The 26,054-nt window shown below is 39.0% G+C and overlaps 1 non-coding gene across 1 annotated transcript; it reads right to left on the reverse strand.

Moving 5' to 3' along the window:
• Positions 1-1,850: 1,850 nt before the first annotated feature.
• On the reverse strand, positions 1,851-1,957 carry LOC141625340 (small nucleolar RNA R71). Its single transcript, XR_012535126.1, has one exon. It is a non-coding gene; the product is annotated as a small nucleolar RNA R71 (small nucleolar RNA).
• Positions 1,958-26,054: the final 24,097 nt, after the last annotated feature.

Genomic DNA, 26,054 nt, shown 5'->3' on the forward strand with positions numbered 1-26,054 from the left:
TTTATCTCATATTAACCCATTTTTCATTTAAATTTGATTTTTATCATGAAAAATCCATATTTCGAGCATAAAAACTCCAAAAATTATGAAAATTTATAGGTCATCTACAAATAATATATGTGAAAACATATCCAAACACCACTGAAAAATTCGAAGTTTCGCTAATTTTAGTCCGAAAATGACATTTTAATCATAAAATCACATTTTTAATGCCATTATTATATAAAATGAACAATAAAAATCCATAAATTAACCAAAATATCCTAAATACATTTTAGGATCAGAAACTTTAACATGCAAAATTGATTTCGTGATATATCATAATAAACACAAATTTATAAGTTTTATATGTAAACCATATAACTCGGAAAAACTATAACCGATTTGCATGCAAACAACCTAAGGCTCATGATACCGCTTGTTAGAAATCTATATCTCATTATTTAACATATTCATATATGTGAGAAATTATTTAGTCATAAAATAATTACAAATCTTATGCATGCAAACTTAATAAGAAGAGATAAGAAAATCAATTTCTCACCATCTAAATTTTGGTCATTTGTGGGCACCAACAAGATCTCCTTCTTGTTAGTTCTTGAGCTTTCCAATAATGGATGAACATTCATGACTTCAAAATAGAAGCCCTCCAATAAGTAGCACCCAAGACTATCCCAAAATCCCACAAACTAATATGTACTAGATATTTGTAATGTGGTTTACCTTAAAATCGGTTACTAATACTCATATACTACTACTAGTATTATTAGTGTTTGATTTGTACAAATTAGATTCAGAAAAATGAATTTTATGAAGAACAAGAGAGAGAAGATATTGTTTTTCATAAAACATAAGAAGAATGAATAAAATTGAGAAAACCTCTCAATTCTCACTCTCAAAACCGGTGGCCTCTATGGTCTTATGACCATTTTTCTTTTTCCTTTTTGTCTTCACAAGACAAATTGTGTAAGCCTTTGTCATGTCACTATCAAGCATATTAGACAAATGAATAAGACAAATGGAAAAAGACAAAACTTCTAACAATGCCCACCAAATTTCGGTTTATATGTAGTAATATGGAGTCCATTTTATTTTTGTCAATTGTATGTCATTTGACATGTGACATGTCTTATGTCATGTTTTAATTTAAAATGCATATTTAACAAATTAAATATCATTTACAAAATAAATAAATCACATTTAACAAATTGACTAGTAATTCAAAATTACTTTCACATAAAATGGTCATTTAATTATTAGTTAGTATAATTCACAACATCTTGTAATTTTAACTAACTTATCATTCTCATCTCGCGTGTTTCGCAAACACCGATTAATTTTAGTAATATAACTTCTTAAATTACTAAATAAAATCTTATTTAATCACATTATAATAAGATGTCATTTTCTCTCTTATGATAATAATTTGTTCAATTTTAAGGAGTTAATTAATCTGTATCGTCATACAATTAATTAACCTTTTTCAATTAAGGGAATCGTCCTTTAGGTGTGACCTCAAGGGATCAACTGATCACCACCGTCGCACGACAGTAATGTCAAACTCTAGCCAGCCAATCATTACCGATATGTGTGGATCAGTTGACTATATATGTAATGTATCATCCCTTTCGTATTCTTGATATGAGATTTAAATATGTGATCAATATGATCGACAATTGTGATCGCATTATTGTCGGGGACACTTACTCCAACAATTATTTCCTTTTTCTTTGATTGGTACCGCAAAGCAATGGTTGAAGAGCCTAGACAAGGCTACCCTTGGTATTGATTCATGGAAGAAGTTGGCACTTGCTTTCTATAAGAAATTCTATCCTCCGGAGAAGACTAACATGTTGAGAGCCCAAATCACCGGGTTCAAACAAAGGGATGAGGAATCATTGTATGAAGCATGGGAGAGATTTAAGGATACTTGTCGTTCTTGTCCACACCGTGGACTTAGCGAGTGGTTCCTTGTGCAACAATTTTGGAATGGTCTATATGAAGACTCCCGCAACATCCTCAACATGGGATCCAATGGTATGTTTACCAAAGTTGATGACAATCAAACATGGGCCAGAATTGAAGAAATGACGGTTCATCATTCACAATATAGTAAGCCTCGAAAAGCCACTTGAGGAGGAAAGCATGAGGTAGATTCCATCACACAATTAGGTGCTCAACTAACTGCTCACATTGACACCATCAATTTGAAGTTTGAGAAGGCTATGGCTAAGCTTGATGAAGCTTCCAAATCACCCAAATAACATGTTAATGCTATGGTGGCATCATCCTCAATTCCAAGTGGAGTATATGGGAGTTGTGGAACTTTGGGACATGACCAAAGTGAATGTAGGGGAACAAGTGAACAAGTGAATTCTTTCCAAGCATACAAGAGTGTCACCCCTTATTCCAAGTATTACAATGAGAATACCAAATTCCATCCCAATCTTTCATATAAAAGCCAAAATGTTCGAAACCCTCAACCAACATACACCCCACCTCCAATGAGAAATCAAGTTCAAAGACCCTTTTACAACCAAAGCCAAGGTTATCAAAATCAACCCTCTTACAATCAATCCAATGACCAAGGATTTCATGTTCAAAAAGCGGTCCTCCAAATGTAAAAGAACCAACACGAATTTTTCACCCAAATGCAAAAAGATAGCCAAGCCAAAGATATCACCATCAAAAACATACTATCCCACACCAAAATACTAGAAACCCAAATGACTCAATTAACAACTTCTACCTCTCAAAAGGGGCAATTACCACCTCAAAGTAATCCCCCAAGACATGAGTCGGTTAGTGCCATCCATTTGAGGAGTGGTACAAGATATGAAGAGCCGAAGAAGGAGAGTTGTGCAGAACTCTAAAGAAGAAGAACCCACCATCCATAGAGTTTCAAAGAAGAAGAATGAAGAGAAGGCTAAAGAGCCTATTGTGATTAGACTTCCATTCCCAAGTCGTCAAGCTAAGCCTAAGTTTGATGAACAACTTGGAAAGTTCGTGGAGATTGTGAAGAACTTAGAAGTCTCAATCCCATTCACGGAATTGATCAATCATATTCCAGCCTATGCAAAGTACATGAAAGATATTCTTACCAAGAAGAAATCTATCCGGAAATTAGAGACTATTGCATTCACTAAAGTGAGTAGTGCTATTCTTCAAGGAAGTTCCCCTCCAAAACTCAAAGATCCGGAAAGTTTCTCTATTCCATGCACCATTGGCGACACCACAATCAATAAAGCATTATGTGACCTTGGAGCAAGTGTGAGTGTCATGCCATACTCGGTATGCAAGAGGCGAGGAATGAGAGAACTAAAATGCACTAACATTACTCTCCAAATGGTGGATCGATCAACAAAGATACCTTTAGGGGTATGGGAGGATGTGCCCGTGAGAATTGGCAAGTTCTTCATCCCGGTAGACTTTGTCATTGTAGACATGGAGGAGGATTCCAACATTCCTATCATTTTAGGAAGACCTTTCTTGCACACCGCGGGAGCGATAATTGATGTGAAACATGGAGAGCTTACACTTGAAGTGGGGGATAAGACAATCACATTTAATCTTGACAAGACAATGAGAGCTCCCTGATTACATGAGCCATGTTTCATGATCGATCATTATAGCCGAGAAAGTGATAGGAAAAAGTTGGCATCTCAATGCAAAGATCAAGCTATGGGTAAAGAATCACCACCCATATGGAAGAAGAAAGTGGATAATCCTCAAGATGCTCTATTCGGAGAGCAAGGAAACATCAACAACAAAGAGAGCTTGAATAGCTCACCACCAATTATGACAGGTAAGGAAGAAGGCCTCATTAGCCATGACAACAAGAAAGATGACTTGTTTTCATCAACTCATGATACAATTGGGGAACAAGCTAATGAAGTATGTGGTCTATGGGATAACGAATTTGAAGGATTAGTCAATCCTTACATTGGTAATGCTATGACCTTAGACCAAGGCTTTGGTGATCAACTTGACTCAAGTCACCACTATGAAGAACACAATGTGCAAAGCTCTATTGAAGATCTTTACAATGAAAATGAACAAGCCTTCGACTACTTCTACAAGGTGTTGAGCAACATCAAAAACACCTTGGCTATGCCCCCTTGACATCTCATTCAAGAATGAGAGTTTGGTGGAGTCCTCCCTAAACCACCATTTGTAAATATTCTAACCCTTTAAACTTGCATTTTACTTTTTGTATTGCATTTTTTTCAATTTTGGATTTACATTTTCATGCTTTTATCAAGATTTTTATCAAGAGAGAAAGTGAGGGAGGTAATTTAATGTTTTTTTATGTGTAGTGTTTGATCTAGTGTGGGGATAGCAAATGCCTAGGCTATCCGAGCCTTTATAGCGCACCCACGATGATGAACAAAGGATTGAAGGAAGAATGACATGGGAAATGAAGACCCCCACGGGTGGAACTGAACTCGTGGGTACAGGGAAAGATCCGAGCGTCCCAGGGGGAATCTGCTCGAGCAGGGCATGATCCGAGCGTCATGGCTATAAGACGCTCGTCTTGGGAGTACTGAGAATTGAAAATCCCAGTTTGTTTGAAAATCTAAGAAGACTGTATAAGAGACGCCCGTTCCAGTCCAGAAGACGCTCGTCTCAAGGAAAATCCGTGCATCCTGGCTCGTGCAAAAATCTAAGATTCACACTGTCTATGAATCTGAGCGTCTCCAGGTGAAGACGAGCGTCCTCAGTAAAATCCGCCCGTCTCCTGACGAATCCGCGCGTCTCAGCACGGGTTGGAAATTTCTAAGCTTACTGACTGAGGATCCGAGCGTCCCCAGCCCAAGACGCCCGTCTCCCACTGCTATTTGAACTTAACACGGGATTAAAATCCCTAATCCCCAATTCATTTCTTTCTTTCAAAACACAAACACACACCATTTCTCCCTCAATCCCATCATCAACAAAACACAAATTCCGCAACCAAAATCACCAAAATCAAACCCAAACTTCCTAAAATCACAATCAAATTACTCCTTTATCAACAAAACACCAACCAAGCATCAAAATCCTCAAAAAATGAATCGATTTTCTAGGGTTTCAAGGCAATTTCAAAAATCCTAAATCCATAGGGATTAATTGGAGCTTGAGGAGACTAGAAGCATTCAAGAAAACTTTGGTTTGTTGATACAATCTTAACAAGGAGAATAATATGGCAAGAACAAAAGGTGGAAACAAGGCACCCACAACATCAAATCTTTCCAAAAGGCAACAAGCTTTTTTAGCCTCAAAGGCTATGGTAGTGCATCAAGCAAGGGTGGAGATTCAAGAAGTTGCTACTCCTATGGTGGAAACTACTCCTACCCCGGTCATTGAACAATTGCAAGATTATCCGGAGGTAACTTTCATAAGTGATTCTCATAGAAAAGCATTTGTATCCCTTGCTAGAAAGACAATTTTGCCTACCAAATTTATATGTCAAGATGCTTTAGCCAAATTGGGTGTTCTTAAGAGGACTAAGAATTTTTTCGAGTCTATGAAGTAGAAAACACTCTTTGATATGCAAGAATTGACTTACCCTTCCCTTACCTTGGAATTTATAAGCTCTTTGAAAGTCACTAAGGTAGAGACTCGGAAAAATGTTGAATTCCGCCTAGAAAACAAGGATAGAAAGATGTCTTTGGATGAGTTTGGCAAGGTTTTTGGTCTTAAGGACCATTCTCCTTATGTGAAGAAGCCTTCGAAATATGACCCCGCACCACTTTGGAAAGCAATCACCGGGAGGAAATTTGAATCCTTCCATGAGTGTCATGTTCTTTATGTCCACCATCCGCGCATAAGAGTGTGGCATAAGGTTGTGGGCAACACTTTAATTGCAAGGAAAGGCACTAATGATTTTACCTAACTCGACTTTATATACCTTGAAACCACCATGAATGTCAACAAAAAAATTCACCAATGAATACAACATACTTCAAATCCTACTTGAACGGTGGCTTACAATTGACCATGGTAAAGATGGAGCGGCTTTTATTGTGAAAGGAGGATTAGTGACATGGTTAGCCAAACACTTTAACCCGGATTTAAACAAAGACAACACATACACACCGGTTAAAGGAGGCAACCTTCTTGATACGACCACTATGATCAACAAGTTTCATTGGGTCAAGAATGATAATCTTGAAAACAAGTTTGAGTGGCTCACTAAAGAAGCTAAGTCCTTCATATTGCCTAACAAGATATGCCATCTCAATGTCCGAAGTCCAAACTACTTTCTTCCCGTCTCCGATGAAGCCGAGATGATTATGAAACAACATAGGGAATCTAATGCCAAGCCCTCCTCCTCCTCCTCCTCTATTGTGACTCCACCTTATCCAATTACCTATCCAGAATTCACACCAAGTGGCACAAATATTGTGATAGGTAAAGACTACTTGACTTGATTATTGCAACACATGCATAAGCAAGCTTATGAAGATCGGGTCAATGCTTACCGGGCTCAATATCCGCCCCTCCTACACTTAGCTAGGCAAGGACTCTTTGATCCATCATGTCCTTTGCATAGTTGGGCGGATATGGAAGTATTCTTTTTGAGTGCTCCTAGAGATGCCACCATGGAAAGTGAGGTCGCTAAGGGGAAGGAGATTGTTGTTAAGAGCAGGGATAGTAGCTACTCTTGCCATGAGGAAGAAGAGGAAGAAGTGAAAAGCTCAAGTGATGAAGATGATGGTGAAGCCTCCGGGTCCATGGAGTTAGATGATGATGACGATGATGAGGAAGATGATAATAGTGATGAAGATGTCGCCATGAGCGACAATTGAGGATTGACAAGCTCTTTGGAGGATGCCACAATCCATTGTGAGTTTCCTACACCTCCTCTTAGCTTTGTTTATTTCTCTTGTTTTCAAATTTTTTATCTTGATCATTTGTCCAAGCAACACATAAAGGACTCCCACCTCGGTCTCATTGAGAGGTCTGATATTGTTCCCACTTTTGAAAATCCAAACTGACAAACTAGTTCATGCATTGCATACTTGTGCATGAACTCCCTTATTTTTACACTAGAAATAGTGTCTCACTTGGTTTAGGGAAGTTCAAGCATAAGCATTGGGAGTTAATCTAAATTAGCTCTCCTACAAATAAATTCATTCATCATATAGTATAGTTTAGACTGCATCACTTGTATAGAAATCATGCATTCTCATTTAGCTTGCATAATTTCCTATCATTTTGGCCATTGAGGACAATGCCCATACTAGTGTGGGGATGAGAAATTCTAACTTGACTTTTTAAAGAAATAATGATAAAAATTGAAAAACTTTGAAAAATAAAAAAACATGTCTTTTTATTTCATAAACATAAAAACCATAAAAATTGAAAAATTGAAAAATACAAAAACTTGTTCATTCCTTTATAGCGTAGAATTGTATATATTTTGTATATACTTGTTTGTTTGTTTGTCTATCCTTTTATCACATTGATTGACTACGCCACATCCGAGACATGAGGATTATCAAGACCACATGTTATGATCTTTCCAATCTCCTTTTTCCTCCCTATGTTAATGACTATGTGGCTTTATTTTGACTGATGCGGTTTACACCAATGTGATTGTAGGAGTTGCATCTAGTTTATATGGCATAATAGTTGATAGAAGCATACGCATTAGGTTGTATAAATGTTAGTTTGACAAGTGTATATAAGGCCCTTGTAGATACTTTGTGAAAGCATCTATTTGGGAAGTTTGACAAGTGTATATAAGGCCCTTGTAGATACTTTTTCTTCTTAAGACTTTGCTCATTAGGATGCTTGTAAAACACCCTAGGATGTGTCATGCTAGTATCCTTTGACCCGTGTGTCACGTACTTATTCTTCTGGAAGAGGAATCGTGCGCCACTCGTGCCAAAACCCTCGACTTGGTACGAGTCAGGCCTTTAAAATGATATCACTTGAGAATATTTGAGAGAAAATAGCAAAGTACAAGAGTTGAAGGGGAAAGATTGAATATTATTGATAATTATAAGAGTTTGTACAATGCTTGAAATGCGGAAATAAAGATTACAATTTGATTGAGAATTGATAATAAAATGAATACTAATTGAATGTAAATTGAATACAATCTGAATGAATAAAAAATGAGGCCTAATGCCTCCTTATATAGGCGCCTAAAGGGGTGGTTGCACCGAATAGGTGCCTCCTTGGTGCTTCTTTGTGTTGTGTGGATAAGGGGATAAGAATCTCCTTGTTCCTCTTCCAAATAGGCGTCCAAATGAGATGTATAGAGCGAAGGGTTGCGACCTTCGCTCCTCTTGGCGTTTTGGTGGGAGGCACGTTGAAGGGGTGCCTCTTGTTCCTCTTCACGGTTGGCGGGAAAGGAGGGAAGGAGTGAACCCTTGTGCCCCTTAATGGATGGCGCCAAAATGAAGGGGGAAAGGGGGGGGGGGTATTTGTGTGTGTGAGAGGGAATGGATAAGGATGATATGGGGGGTGTATTTGTGTGTGATAGAGGGAATGGATAAGGATGAGTATGGATAAGGATGAATAAGGAGGATGTATATGAACAAGGGACTTGGTTCAAGGCCCTACGATGCATCCCTTGGCATATTCGCACCTACTCGGCATGGTTGGACTTGTGGACTCCGTAGTTGCTTGCCCAACTAACCTCAACTTGAAATTAGCCGCCTCTACTGAGAGTGAGCTGAGTGGACTTGAGTGAGCTAGTCGTGAGCTGGGATGAACTATCGTTGAGCTGCCTGGAGTTAGTATAGGCCTCGTATATGCTAGAATGCTTTGTGTGAGCTACCATAAGCATCCTTTAGGCATCACGGAAGCTCGAGATGAGTGAACCGTGACATTCTCCCCCACTTGGAATGGTTGGCGTCCCTGTCAACCTTTAGTATGGCACAACCATGTCCGTAATTAGTTTCCTTTTGGACTCCTTGTGGCCATGCCATTTCGTTGATATTAAGGTTTGTTTGAGGTTATCCCTTGGTTTTTGTTCACAACCTTCGTGTTGGTTTTCCAAGGGGTGTCTCCTTCGTTTGTCTTGATTCTTTTGTTGGTGCTTGAACTTGGACTGTTGATACGCACTTGTATTTCCATTTGACTTGTGCTCGGCATCATAATCCGCTCATTGTTTCTGTTGGCAGTCGGGCATGCATGTAAAAAGTGATTGCCTCCACATCCAAAACATTTGCCATTCTTCGGTCCTTTCTCTATCTTGGGTTTTCCCTTTTCTTTATCGGGTTTCTTTGTCTCCTTGGGCTTCCTCCCCTTTTGGAGATCTTTATTTCCTTTGGGTTTCTTTTCTTTGGGAATTCTCGAAGTCTTGTTTTGGAATTCCGCGGTCTTCTCTTCTTGAGATGTGCCCAAAATAACTTCCATTGGTCGGGTCTCTTGTCGTGATAAGTCGGCAAGAGAGCCCTGTTGAACCTCCTCTACTTTTACTCCGATGTCGAAGGATTATTGTTCGGCATTGAGAATGAGTAGGTTGGGGGGTCCATCTCCAGGATCCCATTGTTCGTAATAAATAGACACCAAGTAATACTTCGTCGCTTTCAACATTAGCGATCATAAAATCAGCCACTCCTTGCCAATCTCCGAGTTGAATAGGTACATTGTAGGCCATGCGGCATTCTAGATGTTCGGAATCTCCTTCTGGTTTGACGGTAGTCTTGACATAGGAATAGTGAATACAATCGTGTGCGGCCCTTTTAATGGTAAGGACGTTGTGTAATGACCTCGGGTCTATTGATATTTTGGCCTCCACATTTTGAATTTTTCCTTGAGTCGTCCATAGAAAATTGAATGGTAGTACATCACTTACGTTTATGGGCATCTCTGGCATTGGTGTTCTATCATTCATTTGTCCTTGTGTCGAATCTAGGACGTTTGTTGCTTGGACATCGTCTTCCTTGATTTGTATCTCGTTGGTCTTGGCTTTGCCTTTCCCCATCATTTTTGTACACGAGTCTCCAAATTTGGATTCCTTGGTAATAGTTATCTTCTCCATCATTTTGAGAAGTGTTTTCTTCACGGGGCACGTACGTACATAGTGTGGCCCGTTAAATAGGAAACAACCATTCTCACATATATCTTTGTCATTTCTTTTGGGGTGTCCCAATGACCCTGTTCCCGTTGGATCGTTAGTTGCGTATATTGTAGACAAACTACGATCTCTGCTTCTTTCTTTTGGGTTGGGTACTAGCGGTACCCATATGCGGCCTTCCACCATGACGGCCTTATTCCCTATAAATGTGACTGGCGCTACGGTCCGGATGAATTCCAGCCCCAAGACACATGCATGGTCATCCATTGTTACGATGGTAAAGTCCACCGTCCCCTCCCAATCCCCCACTTGGATTGGTATATCCCGAGCGGTTCCATGGATAGGTATAAACGCGAAGTTCAGGGCTTTCATGGTGCCGGTTCCCTGGCCGTACTTGATAACCAACTTTGTGGCTACCTCCTTGGTGATAAAGTTGTGAGACGCTCCAGTGTCAAGCAGAGAGACAAAAGGCATGTCTTTTATTCTCGCTTCAACAAACATTAAGTCATTGTCCTTTGTAGGCATACGACCTTTCTTAGGCGAAGGTCCTTTGCGAACACCAGCTTCCCAGTGTGCTCCAGACTTCTCCTTTGGTTCTTTGGACATGACATTGAGTAAATAAAGTGTACTCATGTTGGCCTCCTCCTCATCGGACTCATCCTGATCCGCGTACGCCTTGGTCATGGCGTTCAACTTCTGCTTGTTTGGAAAATTACGGATGAAATGCGGCCCTCTGCATAGGAAACAATCAGGTTGTTTCTTGTTTTCGTTGGACTTCTCCTTGGACTTGCCCCTATCATTGTCCTTGGAGTCATATGAAGTCCTGCCACCCGTTGGCTTTGAACGATCTGAGGCATATCGTCCTCCATCGTTCCCCCAGAACTCTTCGAGAAACCCTTTTTTGGTTCGCCCGAACTCTCATATAGTGATTCGATAACCGCAATAGCGTCACTCAAGGTTTTCACACCCCTACGCTCGATTTCTTGTTCGGCCCATCGTTGAAGACCATCCTTGAAATAGAGAAGAGATAGTGATTCGGGCATACCGTCAATCTGAAGTAAGAGAGTAGTGAATTGCTTGATATACTCTCGAATAGATCCCGTTTGTTTCAAATTTCTCAACATTTTCGAGGCGAGTTCTGCGGCATTCTCTGGATAGAATTGTTTCTTGAAATCTGCCTTGAACTCTTCCCATGTATCTATGGTACATGCATCCCTTTGGATGTCGATTTCCCTTCTTCTCCACCATAGGATTGCATCTTCGGTTAGGTACAAAGTTGCAGTGCCTATTTTCATTTTGTCGTCCTCCACAAGGACATTCCGGAAGTAGCGTTCCATACTCCATAGAAAGTTGTCAATTGTCTTGGAGTCCCGATCGCCACTGTACTTGGGCGGCTCAGGAATTTTCACCCTTGGGGTGTTTTTCCTGCCCGCTCCCCCACTTCCTCCGTCTTGGAGATAAACAACCTCGGCCCTAAAATCATCAACAACTTGTATGAGTTCGTTGATCATACCAATTGCTTGTGTTAATTGGGGATTTGGCCTGTCGACTTCCAAAAATGCAAGCCTTTCATTGACTTGTAACATGGCTTCTCGACACGCACCAATATCGCCTTCTATCTTGCCAAAGCGTGCCTCGGTTGCTGCCTTTGTGTTCTTGGCCTTTTCAGCCGTTGGGTTTATTTCCGCTCCCGACATTCTTCGATGGTGATATCAAAAATAACTTGAAGAAAATAAGATGTGATTTTGATGTGAACCTTTGTTCTTGTAATCACGTTGCTTTGATGCAAAACTTGGTTTGGAAAACCTCGTTTATTTGATGTTGATGAAGCGTGAATTTGTTGTAAACTCGGCTCTTGGTAACCACGTTTACGTGAGGTAAATTTGGTTTGCGGAGTTTGCGTGGGTTGGTTCGAACTCGGCTCTGGTAACCACGTGTCACGTACTTATTCTTCTGGAAGAGGAATACGTGCGCCACTCGTGCCAAGACACTCGAGTTGGTACTTGTCAGGCGTTTGAAACGATATCACTTGAGAATATTTGAGAGAAAATAGCGAAGTACAAGAGTTGCATCGGAAAGATTGAATATTATTAATAATTATAAGAGTTTGTACAATGATTGAAATGCGGAAATAAAGATTACAATTTGATTGAGAATTGATAATAAAATGAATACTAATTGAATGTAAATTGAATACAATCTGAATGAATAAAAAATGAGGCCTAAGCCTCCTTATATAGGCGCTTAAAGGGGTGGTTGCGCCGAATTGGTGCCTCCTTGGTGCTTCTTGGTGTTGTGTGGATAAGGGGATAAGAATCTCCTTGTTCCTCTTCCAAATAGCCGAATTGGTGCCTCCTTGGTGCTTCTTGGTGTTTTGGTGGGAGGCACGTTGAAGGGGTGCCTCTTGTTCCTCTTCATGGTTGGCGGGAAAGGAGGGATGGAGTGAACCCTTGTGCCCCTTGATGGATGGTGCCAAAATGAAGGGGGAAAGGGGGGTGTATTTGTGTGTGTGAGAGGGAATGAATAAGGATGACAAGGGGTGGGGGGAGGGGGTGTATTTGTGTGTGACAGATAGAATGGATAAGGATGAATAAGGGGGATGTATGTGGACAAGGGACTTGGTTCAAGGCCCTAGGACGCATCCCTTGGCATATTCGCACCTACTCGGCATGGTTGGACTTGTGGACTCCGTAGTTGCTTGCCCAGCTAACCTCAACTTGAAATTAGCTGCCTCTACTGAGAGTGAGCTGAGTGGAATTGAGTGAGCTAGTCGTGAGCTAAGATGAACTATCGTTGAGCTGCCCGGAGTTAGTATAGGCCTCGTATATGCTAGTATGCTTTGTGTGAGCTACCATATGCATCCTTTAGGCATCACAGAAGCTCGAGATGAGTGAACCGTGACACATGGATTAAGGCCTAGTCAAGAGTACCTTGTGGTGTGATAACTCCTTGGCTACCGTCTATTCCAAGGTGACCTTGAAACCATGCAACCATCTTCCACATTCTAACACATTTTGTCAACAAAAGGGAATGGGCACCAAAATTATCCAAATTTGAGTTCAAGCATTGAAATGAAAATGAAAAAGTTTGCAATTTACATCAAAGAAAAGAGGAGTACAAAAATAAGAACTCCTATGCTTCAAATATAAGCACCCTCGCTACAAATGGGGTGGCTTTGAAAATGTTCAAAAGAAAATGCAAAAAGTTGAAAGTTTTCAAGTATTGAAATGCCATACATCAAAGAAATGGCAAAAAGAAAGTGTTCTCAAATGACAAATGCCACAAGAAATTTGGGGGGAAAAACAAAAACAAAAGCAAACTCCCACATGAAACTCAAAATACTTGTTGATCCCTTTTCCATTGAATCCACTTTTGAGCATGGTAGAGAGGGGACGACCCTTCTTCTTGTTTAGGAAAGAAGGGGAATTCCGCAATCCTCCAGTGTTTCTAACACCATAGAGAGTCTACTCTTGACGAAAGCATTTAACAATTGAGGACAAAGGTACCCTAGCTTGACACAACTTGGAGGTGATTTATTGGTATCCTTTTAGGCTTAGTAGTTTGAAGAAACCGTATCTATGACGGAGTGTGTACCCTTAGATTGCTTCCCTTGTAGATAATTTCCGCCACTTAGATGAGGAAAGTGGCTATTCATTTTTTTAGATGCATCCATTACTTGCTTTTGTGTGCTTAATGCTTGGATGTGTCGCCATTTTGGTAAGCCCCACCTTGCCTTGTAAGAAGGCATCCTACCTCATGGTTGTCTTGTTGTGAGTTGAAGGGGCGGAATGAGACCCGTTAATTGTCTCATATCGGCTATATTAGTAGGTTAGTTTGAATAAAGGTCCTAATTTTAGTCACCTCTGTACTCGGGACGAGCAAAAGTTCGGTTTGGGGATGTTTGATGTGACTCATATTTGAGCACATTTAGTCCCTGAATTAACCTCGTTTCTATGCTTTATAGCACATAATTGGGTCATTTACTATCTTTAGTTTCCCATTTTGCATATTCTTTAAGGTTTTGTCCCTTTGGTAGGAAAGGAGTGCTAACCTTGCATTTATGAGGCGGAATGAAGTTAATTGATCGGATCTAATGACCAAGCATCAAAGAGAAGACGATACTAGAGGCCTAAGTAGATAATAAGGTGAAATGGGAAATGATGAAAGGATCCTTGCATCCCCGAAATGATCCTTGCGGATTGTTTAGGAGGAAAAAGAAAAGGAGATGTCTGCCCAGGAATCCGAGCGGATCAGGCACGATCCGGGCGTCCCACAACACCAAGATCCGGGCGTCTTGTGCCGAAGACGAGCGGGATGCAGCAGCTAGAGCCGAGCGTCTCTCCCTGGATCCGCTCGGATCACAAGTTAGAGAGCTTGTGCCTTACCTCAAGACGGGCGGATCGTGGCAAGACTAGCACGAGAATCTGCTCATTTCCTTCGAGAGGAGCATTTTCTCAAATTTTGTTAGGGACTTAATAGTCATTTAAGCCCTTAGTAACCCTAATCTTTGTACCTAATCTTTAATATAAATACCCCTTTGTACTACATAGATAAGGAGGCTCTCTTAAGCAATCTTAATCCATCCTTAATCACTTTGTAATTCTCTAAAATTAGTCTTAATTTAGTTGTAACATAATTCTCAATATTAATCACATCTCAATCTTTCCTTATTTTCTCTATTGTTCTTCATTTATTTTGGGTAATTAGAAGATTATTTGGGTTTATTTGGAGGATTGACAACCTTCCATCAATCATCAAGTACTTCTATTATTCTTTGCTATATTATTTGGAATCATCTTCATAGGTATAATTCTCCATTAATCTTGTTTAATTATTGTTAATCACTTTTATTTATTCATCATGTTTTGCCTTGTTAGTATGATTGACAACCTTATTAGCATGTTAAACTTGATAATGAGTGAGTAGTTTCCTTAGCTAGGGTTAATGGGGAATTTGGGGAAACCAACATGGGGAATGATTCATGCTTAATCTAATATGTTTTCATAATTAAATTGCTTGCTTGTTGTGATTTCAACTTATGCACATGTTATGTTTGATTGAATGCGAGCCTATGAATCCTTGCATTTTTTACCCATCACCTATATTTTCAATGAGACTTGTAAGCTTATACACCAACTCGAGCCTCATTAGACCATACATATAGTTGAATAGAAAGGATTAAGTCGACTTGTAGGTGTACAATCTAATCGATTCGGCTCCGGGACCCAACCTTCCTAGGGATTGTAAGCTTATACACCAACTGGATCCCATCACAACAATAAGTGCTTGCTATATAATAGAGAACATGTTTGTATGATCAACTCCCATGAATCCGCTATGAACCCATGACACCCTAGTGCCTTTAATCAATTGTTTAGACCCCCTTTAATCATCTTGCTTGTTTTCATTGTTTTACTTTTATCTTGTTGATTAGTTTAGTTGATCTCCTATCTCAACCCAAATTGTGACACCCTAAGACACGACCATTAGCAATTGAAAATCCTACATCAATACCCGTCCCTTGGGATCCGACCTTTACTTGCCTCTTTGCTTAGAGTAGTTTGTAAAGTTATAAATATTGTTTTGGTTGGTAACTTTTGACGACGAGTTTAAACCGGACCAGTAAGGCTAAGTCTCAATCTTTTAAAATGTGTGAGGTCTAGTCAATTTATTATCTATCAAATTTAAGTGAACTAAATTTTCGAACTAACGATAATTATAATTGACACGGTCGAATACTCGATATGATATGCATGTGTTGTTTATGGCGATTTGGCAATGCATGAAACATATAAAAAATAAATGCAAAGCAATAAATAAATTTCCTAGTATGGCCTTCCTAAAATAGAAAATCAAATAATCTATTATAAATTCGGAAACCAACTCCATTGATCCCTTGAACTTCAAGTGGCACGCTTCCCAAGGTAACACCGTCTTGATCGGAACACCTTTCCGCATGGCACCGTCTTGAAGGAACTCCGGAATTACAAATAATAATAAAAATACAAATCTATTCCTATTATACATTTTTAATACGAAAAACTAGTAAAAATAAAAGTGATACGAGATCACATTAAAATTACAATCGAATCGGTATTCCCTTACATTTGCGGTAATACCGATTAAAACTAAGGCCATACTAAGATAAAATTTCATAATTCAAAATTACATAAATAAAATTATGACATTCATCAATAAAAAGCAGCATTATTATATGTGTCTAACATGCCAAATTAATATGCTAAATCCCCCTACTAAAACCTTATATCGTATATAATCCAGTTTTATGGAAATGCGTGATAATAACTTATTAAAATAACAAATTAATACTTAAATAAAATTTAAGCTCAAGTTAATTACCGTAACTCAATTAGGAGTCAAAAATTAGTCATTACTCAAATTTTGACAATAATTCAACTTGATATAATTTTTATGCTCATTTTTTACCCTAAAATCATAACTTTTGTGAAATAAATTCAAATTAAATTACAATAATTTCAAAATTTTAATTTTAAATTTTTGAACATTCTGGAATATATCCATGACACTCATAATATAAAAAATAATGGTTAAAGTTTTCGAATTTATTTCGAGAAAAATGTAGTTGTGATTTATCGGTTTTATCAAATAAAACATCTAAAGCATATAAAAATTAATCTAATAAATGTTTCTACTTTAGATCTGATAAGTGGGACATAAATGCAACCTAAAATAATTTTCTCTTGCCATGTAATTTGTTTTAGCTATTTTTGCTAAAATAGTCACTATTTATGTTATTTTTACACTACAAATTCATAAATCATGAAAAATGAATCAAGTTCATCTTAAATTTTAGACACAGTGATTAAAATGTGCATGTGACAACATATTAAAATTTCATGACCTGTTTCGAAGTTTAACTATTTTTAACCATTTTACCTCCATTTAATCCATTGTTATCTTATGAAAATCAAAAATCATGCAAAATAAATCAAATTTATACGAAATTTTACATACAATAAGTAAAATATGCATGTGAGGTCATATAAAAATTTCAAGGTCAGAAACCAAGTGTAACTATTTTTAGCATTTTAAATACCATTTTAATCATTAAAATGTAATAAAATCACTAAAAATCATTAAAATGAGCAATAAAATACCATAAATCATAAAAAATGACCTAAATATATTCTAGAACAAGATTATATTACATGCAAATTTTTTTTCGTGATTTTTCATCATAAATGTAAAATATCTAGTTTTAATTAAGTTAAATTTAAGTCGGAAAAACCAAACCGATTATGCATGCAACACCAAAGCTATTGATGCCAATTGTTAGGTTCATATACCCATTATTAGACTCATCTAATCATTTTATAAATTACCCATAATTTATTTACTAGTGGATCTAGTTGCATGCGTAACAAAATGAACAAAAATAAGGAGAAAATGATATTTCTTACAAACAATATGGATCAAAATATTAGGCACAAATAAGAACACTTTCCTTATTTGTTCTTGAGCTTAAAAGTATGGATGATCCTCCAACCTCAAATATAGAGATACTCCTTACAAATTGCACCCAAAAGTTTCCCTTAAAACTAATATATAAATTAACTAGATTGATATATTAGTAACCCTTAAAATGATTCTAATAATATATATTACTACACTAGTAATGATATTTGTATTACTATTAGAATATGTGATGAACAATTTTGGAGATTCTAAAACCAATTTTAGAGTGAGAAAGGAAAAATACACAAGACAATATTGTGAGAATGGTTGAATGGAAAAATAAGAGCCAAGCTCTTATTTTAGAGGTAGGGTGCCGGTTTTTGGAGGCCAAGAGAAGGCCAATGCATGGCCTTTACTTTTCCTTTTGTTCTTCACAAGAAAATAGATGTAAGAATACTTACAAAATTGGTCATCATTGTGTTTTATTTAACAATTAAATAAAACACCCACTAACCTATAAATCCCTCGATTTTTTGGTCCATAGATAAAATGGACATCCATTTTATGTTTGTAAATTTGTCATTTGTAATAAGGTAGGTCATGTGTCACACACCATGCCTACGAGAGATAAGGAAACTAGAATCTCAAGTGGCATCACAAGCTCTAGCAAACCCACAAACACCACCGGGTGGCTTGCTAGCTCAAGGCCAAAATTCTAGAGATGCCTCATTTAATCACCAAGCACATGCGTTTCTTTTGAGAAGTGGGTTGACACTTGAAGACCTTTACAAGGATCTAAATGTTGAAGTTGAACCAAAAAGGAAAGAGAATGGTGATGAATGATGGAAGAGAAAGTCCACCAATGACTCCCTCGGCAAGAATGAGTGAATCCAAGAAAAAAAGGGTAACAAGTGAAGCAACAACAAGCAAATAAGCTCCTATGGGTAAGGATGTTGACGGGCATGTACAAGACCTCCCTTATGAGGAGGAAATGGGTAAGGAAGATGGTGAGGAAATACTTGTGCAACCTCCTCCAAAGGTAACAAACAATCCATCGTCTCCAAAGGTATTTTCGAACTCCCAACTTGTCATTAATATTCCCCATCCTTCTAGAACCATAAGGTCTAGGGAGAATTTCAAGTACACCAAATTTTATGAAATGTTAGACAAACTTGAAGTTACACTCCCTTTTACCGAGGTGATTTTAAAAATGTCAACTTATGCAAAGTTTTTTTTTGGTGAAATGTAAGAATTTCCATTAACCACAAACAAAGTTTATTTTTTTTTGGGAAAATGTAAGTTCTCATTAATATAATCAAAAGTCCCATACAACCATACTTCAAGCCTTGCTTGAACCAGTCTCAATTACAACTTATATGCTCTACCCAAGCTAATACATTCGCATTTTTAGTACGAATGCTACATTGTGATAAACGATTTTTAACATCACACTTCACCTTTCCTGCAATAACCTGAGGTCTAAATACATATCCCTCGATCCTGCTACAGTTTCTGCTATACCAGATGTGGTACATCAGGCTAGCTAGAATCATGGCAATAATTTTCTTTCTACAAGCCGAGGCTTGTCTCCACTCAGTCCACCACCTGATAATCTGCTGCATAGGAAGTCTGTGGCAGCACCATGCAGAGACCATATCACTACACTGCCTGCTAAAAGTACATTCAAGAAACAGATGACTCAAACTTTCCTCCTGCAAACCACATAAGAAACACTTGTTTTCAGAGATGATGTGCATCCTGATAAGCCTGTCCTGTGTCAGAAGCTTCTGATGAGCAATTAACCAAACAACAAAAGCTTGTCTAGGAATCAACCACTTATTCAGCATCCAAGGGTACCATGGCACCAGATTCCCATCCGGTTTAATCCATTGATACCCTGCTTTGATTGTGTACTGCTCCAAACCAGATAAAGAAAGAAGAAGAGGTTTCATCATATGCTTGACCTGGCAAATTTTACGCCAAGCCCAGCTGCTGCCACTACCAGGTTCATAGTCCATCCAATTACAGTTTTTGATGTAAATTGAGTGAACCCACCGCACCCATAAATGGTCAGCCTTTTGAGCCACCCACCACACATATTTCCCTACAGCTGCAACATTCCAACAGTGGAGATGTTTAAAACCTAAGCCCCCCTGTTTGATGGGTTTACAAGCATTCTCCCATGAAACAAGTGCAGGGCTTTCTTTTGAATCACTGCCATGCCACAGGTAGGATCTACAAATTGCTTCAATTTTGGAAATCACAGTCTTTGGGAGGATAAAAATCCTGGCCCAATAGCTATGAAGGGTGCTCAACACAGATGGATCGAATGGTCCTCCCAAAGATAGGAGAGCTTCCTAGAGCCAAGCCCTCGAATTCTATCCACAACATTGTCCACTAGCCTGGTACAGTCCATCACAGATAACCTTTTTGGTGAGACAGTGACCCCAAGATAAGTGAATGGTACTTGTCCTCTCTTCATCTCAGTGATATTCTCCAAGTCCCGGAGAGCCTGACTGTCAACTCCATTACAGTACAAACTAGATTTACCTTTATTCATCACTAGCCCAGTAGTCTTAGAGAACATTAGGAAAGCTTTAATCATCAATCCCACAGACTCCCTGTCAGCTTTGCAAAAGAGAATAAGGTCATCCGCAAAGCAAAGGTGAGAAAGTCATGTACCCTCCGGCGCAGGGGGGTGGAATTTGAACCTGGAATGCTTTTGCACCACCATAAGCACCCTACTCAAGTACTCAAGGCACACAGTGAACAGGAGGGGGGAGAGAGGGTCCCCCTGCCTGAGTCCCCTTCTACCTCTGAAAAACCCAAAAGACTCCCCATTCAAAGATAAAGAGTAAGAGGGTGTAGTGATACATTGCATCACCAACCTATAAATTTTCTCAGGGAACCCCAAGGCTTCCAACATATGACCCACAAACTCCCATTCAACAGAGTCATAGGCTTTTTGCAAGTCAATCTTCATCATGGCTCTGGGAGAACAACTTTTCCTCTTGTAAAGCTTTATCAAGTCTTGACAAATTAATATATTGCCAACAATATCCCTCCCTTTTATGAAGGCTCCCTGGAAAGGGCTAATAATGTCAGGCAATACCATACTAATTCTATTGCAGAGGACCTTGGATATGCATTTATACACGATTTAAAGATGCAATGGGTCCGAATCTGTTGGACGATTTCAGAGCGATCACTTTAGGCACCAAGGTAATAGAAGTGGCATTGCATTGCTTCAAAAGTTTCCCATAGCAAAAGAAATTCTTGACAGCAGCAATAATATCCCCTCCAACCAAGTCCCAATTATCCTTAAAGAATTGACTACTATACCCATCAGGGCCAGGAGCTTTGTTCCCCGGGATAGAAAACATAGCCTCTCCGATTTCTTCACCAAGTAATAGGAGAGGTTAACCTCTCACAATGACCAAAGATTCAAACAATTCCCAGAATGAACAATTCTTCTATTAATAGGTCTTACATTCTTAGAGGTCCCCAAAAGAGATATATAGTAGTTCTCAAACGCATGTTGGACTGTCTCAGAGGTAGAACATACCAGCCCATTCATATCCTTCACTTGGAACACCCTATTCTTTGCTCTTCTACTCTTAATACTAGCATGAAAGAATGCTGTATTATCATCTCCCAGTCTCATCCAATCCAGCTTTGCTTTTTGTCTCGGGAATTGGTCCCTAGCTTGTCTAAGCTCCCCACTTCCTTTGCACAATCCCTTTCATCGACAAAGCTCATGATTAAGAGGATCCCGAACAAGTAATTCCTGAATTTTACCCAGAGAAATCTCAAAACATGAGTGAGATTCTCAATGTCTCCAAACTGTTCTCTATTTAGCTTTTTTAAGCCACCTTTCAAATCCTTCAACTTCTTCACCACACAATACATAGGAGACCCATAGTAAGTTTTATCCCATCCAGATTTCACAATGTCCTTATACCCAGGAGCTAAGGACCACATGTTGAAGTACTTAAATGGTTGCCCCTCCTCGACAAGGTAACTCAAAGTTAACAATCCCGGGCGGTGGTCCAACACCCCCTCGTGCAAGACGTGAGTGAAGCTATCAGGGAAGCAAAGAAGCCAATCAAGATTAATAAGGATTCTATCCAAATTTACTACTATACACTTTTGTCCCACACTCATGTTTGTTGTTCCAGTGTAGAACGACCCTTTTGCACTTAAATCACCAAACCCGGTGACACCATGAACCACACGATATAAGGGCCTAATCTCAAAGATTAGTGATCGGTGCCCCTCCAATCCTCTCATGTCCATCCATAATAGCATTGAAGTCTCCTCCAATCATCCAAGGTCCATTGATACCACTGTGATACTTCCTCAAACTAGCCCAAAGAGGTTCTCTCTCACCAATTTGTTCGTGCCATAAACAACAAAGTGAACCGTAACTCCTTTCTTCGACTTTATCAACCACTTTAGTGTGTATACACCGAACTTGTATATCAACCACGGAACATCATAAGAATAAGGATCCCACAGGAGCCAAATTCTCCCACCCTTATGTAAACTAGAGTTTGTGCAAATCGACCATCCAAAGACAAATGCTAAGCCTTACATTATTCCCATTATTAGGTTTTATTTTTGTCTCTAAAAGACCACACAATCCTACATTATTCTGCCCTAACAAACGATTTATTTCTTTTTGTTTGCTAGGGTTATTCATACCCATAATGTTCCATAAGCAAAGAACTACCCATATTGGGAGTTGTTCTTACTAGTCTCCCCTTTCTCCACAATTCTCTGGTCCATAATCCCCAACCTAGTTTTCTGCAATGATTGAGTTAAGGATTCCATAAACGATAATCCACCAGGTGTGAATGTCCTCTTCTCTCCATTATCATGCCTCATCATTTTGGTCGAAACCTTCCGGGCAAAGAACTCTCTACCAAAGGAGTGCGTGGAACAATTACGGAGTTTGTACCACCACATTAGCAGAGCTTGAACTACCACAGTGTGTTTGGGACAATCGGCACCTTTGGGAATGTGCACCACCGTGAAGGGGGCCTAGCCTTTGGAAGAGGTTTCTGAGCCACCACCTTGGGCTTCCAGACCTTCTTAGGCATAGGCTTAGGACCACCAACCCTACAATTCTCAAAGAAGGTGGCCCATCCCTTTACATTTGGTGCACAACAATGGTAACCATCATAAACCACACGAAGTTTCGGGTCTTTCCTTGGTCATCCACAAAACAAATGCTGGAGGGAAAATCCTGTCCAATTTCCACCTCCACCATTATACGCGCAAATCCAAAGAAATTCCTATGCGGGGTGTGCTCATCACAAAATATGAAAGTTCCCACCGCACTACCCAACTTTTTAAGACAATCGCCCCAATTTCACATCCGGACCATACAATTTCACCCACAACGGAATGCGTTTAACATCATGCTTAATCAACTCAACATCGTGGGTTCCACTCACTGACAATCACAGGCTTATTGTCAAAAAGCAAGTGGCCATTCTCAGAAGACAAATCCGTTTCTTTGTTCCTTAGTTTTGAAGCGAACAAGGAATATCCCATTTGGAAGGAAGGAAATTTTATCCACCCCCGAGCTTGCCAAACACGCTTAACAAACCCCGTTAGAACAGAGCTAGGGGGTTCGCGCCAAGAACAAGACAAAAAACATGACGAAGACCGTAATGAATCTCACCCGCCACATCCTCCGGTGTGATTTTGATCGACGGAAGAGGTTCAGGACAATCTATCGTAGGTTCCTCTTGTTCAAGCTCCTCCTCTTCAAGGATTACTTCCAGATCATCTTCAAACTCCTGAGACGAGAAATCCAGCTGCCGTTGATGCGATTTCCCCTTATTATTCGATTGTAATTGTAAATCATCTAGTTTTTTTGTGTTTTTTCCTTTTGATTGTGAAGAATTCTGCGAATTTTTGTGGGTTTTCCGATTACGTGCCATTGCTTGCGTAATAAGAAACCCTAAGAATTAGAGAGCGTTTATCTCTCTTCTTTCTCTCTCATTCGCAATACAAACAAACAAAGTTTATTACAACCTAACATTTTACGTACATACACATTTTGTAGAGACAAACCCTACTTAAATAAATTAATGCTATCTAACCAGATCTTATTACAAGCATCTAAATTGTGGCTCTGATAAGCACTAATCCTAAGCTTTGCACTATTTCTAGCCAACCTCAACCTCAAAGCAACAGCAGGCCTAACCAGGCTATGTTCAACACGTACTCGGTTCCTCTGCATCCAGATCTAATAAAAACAAGCCATGAAAGCGCAAACCAGAATACCCTTCTTTCCTTTGGACCATTTTTGGTTCCATATCCACTACAAGATATTGGCAGCAGGAATGGAGACCTGACATAAACTTGCCATCCTAGTGAGTATGCATCTGTTGTAAACACATTGCTCAAACAGATGAAGATGAGTGTCAGCAGCACATCCACAAAGTAAACAATCATCATCAGGACAAATACCCAAAGCAAACAACTTGGTTTTAACCTGCAAGGCTTCCCTAACCATCAACCAGCATATAAACCTGTGCTTTGGTACACACCGGAAATTCCAAATAAAATTGTGTCATGTAACTGATTGATACATCACTCTCAACAACTCATAACCACTCTTCACTGTATATCCCCTAGGATCCAACAACCACTGCCCTTGATTGTAGCCTGAACACAATTTATCTCTAGCTTTACATATAGTTTTGCACCCCCAGCTCAAGTCACCACTCGGAGAGTAATCAGTCCAAGCCCTATCCTTTAAGTAAATTTGGTTAAGCCATTTAACCCACAGTTTATTAGGATTAAAAAAGATTCACCACACCAACTTACCCATGGCAGCATTATTTCAAGCAAAACCGTCTCTAATGCCAAGTCAACCTTCCTGCTTTGGTGAACGAATTTTCACCCAACTCACAGGACGTACCCTGATGTGTTCTACTTTCTCATCCCATAAGTAGTTTCTACTGATGGAATTCAACCTGCTCAGAACGCCCTTAGGAATGATGAAGATGTTCATCCAATATGAATATAAATAGGTGAGAACCGAGTTGACAAGTACTAGCCTCCCTAAGTATGATAGATGCCTTGTCCCAAAACTTGTGATTCTATCTGTTAAATTTTCAACCAAAATCTGACACTGTGCTTTTATCATTCTGCCAGCAATTATAGGCACTCCCAAGTATTTAAATGGGAGTTGCCCTTCCTGGAACCCAACTATTTGCAGAATATCAGCTTTAACCCTTCTAGAAACTCCATTTAAATACGCACTAGTTTTGGTAGGACTCATTTGCAACCCAGAAGCCCTAGCGAAGGTAGCAAAAGCTCTCAACAGCACCATTATTGATCTCATATCACCCTTACTAAACAATAAGAGATCATCAGCAAACATTAGACGAGATAGTTTTACTTTACCACACATAGGGTGATACTTGAAGCCCATATTTTCAGATACATAGGCTAACACTCTACTCAAGTACTCCATTGAAATAGTAAATAAAAGCGGAGATAAAGGATCCCCTTGTCTTAACCCTTTCTTACCTTTGAAAAACCCAAAAATATTTCCATTAAGAACCAAGGAGTAACTTCCAGTCTTGACACACTCCATTATTAAGGCAATAAAGCTTTCAGGAAAATCCAAGGAAATCAACATCTCTTCTAAGAAATCGCAGTTGACTGAGTCATAAGCTTTTATCGGGTCAACTTTCATGAGAAACCTAGAAGACATAGACTTCCTATTATACAATCTAACAATGTCCTGACAAATAAGGATATTTAAAATTATTCTCCTACCCTTAATAAAGCCCCCTTATTAGCACTAATCAGATCAAGCAACACCTCAGAAAGTCTATTACAGAGTAATTTAGAGATGTACTTATAAACTACATTGCAGTAGGAGATAGGTCTAAACTGTGTCACATTTTGAGGCATTGCACATTTAGGAATAAGTGTACTGAGGGTATGATTCAACTGTTTAAGTAATTTTCTAGAGTAGAAAAAAATCTTTGATAGCTTGACAGACATACCCCCCCATTATATCCCATGCATCCTTGAAGAAAGCACTAGAGTAGCTATCAGATCCAGCTGCCTTATGACTAGGAATAGAAAACAATACCTTCTTGATCTCAGCATCAGTGACTGGGGTCATTAGCAAGGTCTTATGCTCAGAACTTCAAACTTTCCTCAGTTTGACCACATTATGACTTAACTTCAGCACTTCATCAGAGTTACCCAAGAGCTTAGTATAGAAATCCAGGAAGGCTTCCTGAATCCTCTTTGGTTCATCACACACCTGCCCATGAGTATCCTCTATTTTAATCACATTATTGCTGACTTGCCTGCCCTTTATAATATTATGAAAATACTTGGTATTATCATCACCTTTATCCACCCATGTAGCTTTGGATTTTTGCAGTAAAAACTCAGTACATGCTTGTTCCAGAAATCTAACACTGCTACTGGCTTTCTCCTCTTGATCAAGCAGTTCAACTTTAAGTGGATCATCTCTAATTTTCTTCTGAATAAACTCAAGATTCATCCTTGCCCTAGCAGTATTATTGACAATATCATCAAAATTTTATTTGCTCAG

This window comes from Silene latifolia, chromosome X, assembly GCF_048544455.1.
Source record: "Silene latifolia isolate original U9 population chromosome X, ASM4854445v1, whole genome shotgun sequence".
Lineage (NCBI taxonomy): Eukaryota > Viridiplantae > Streptophyta > Magnoliopsida > Caryophyllales > Caryophyllaceae > Silene > Silene latifolia.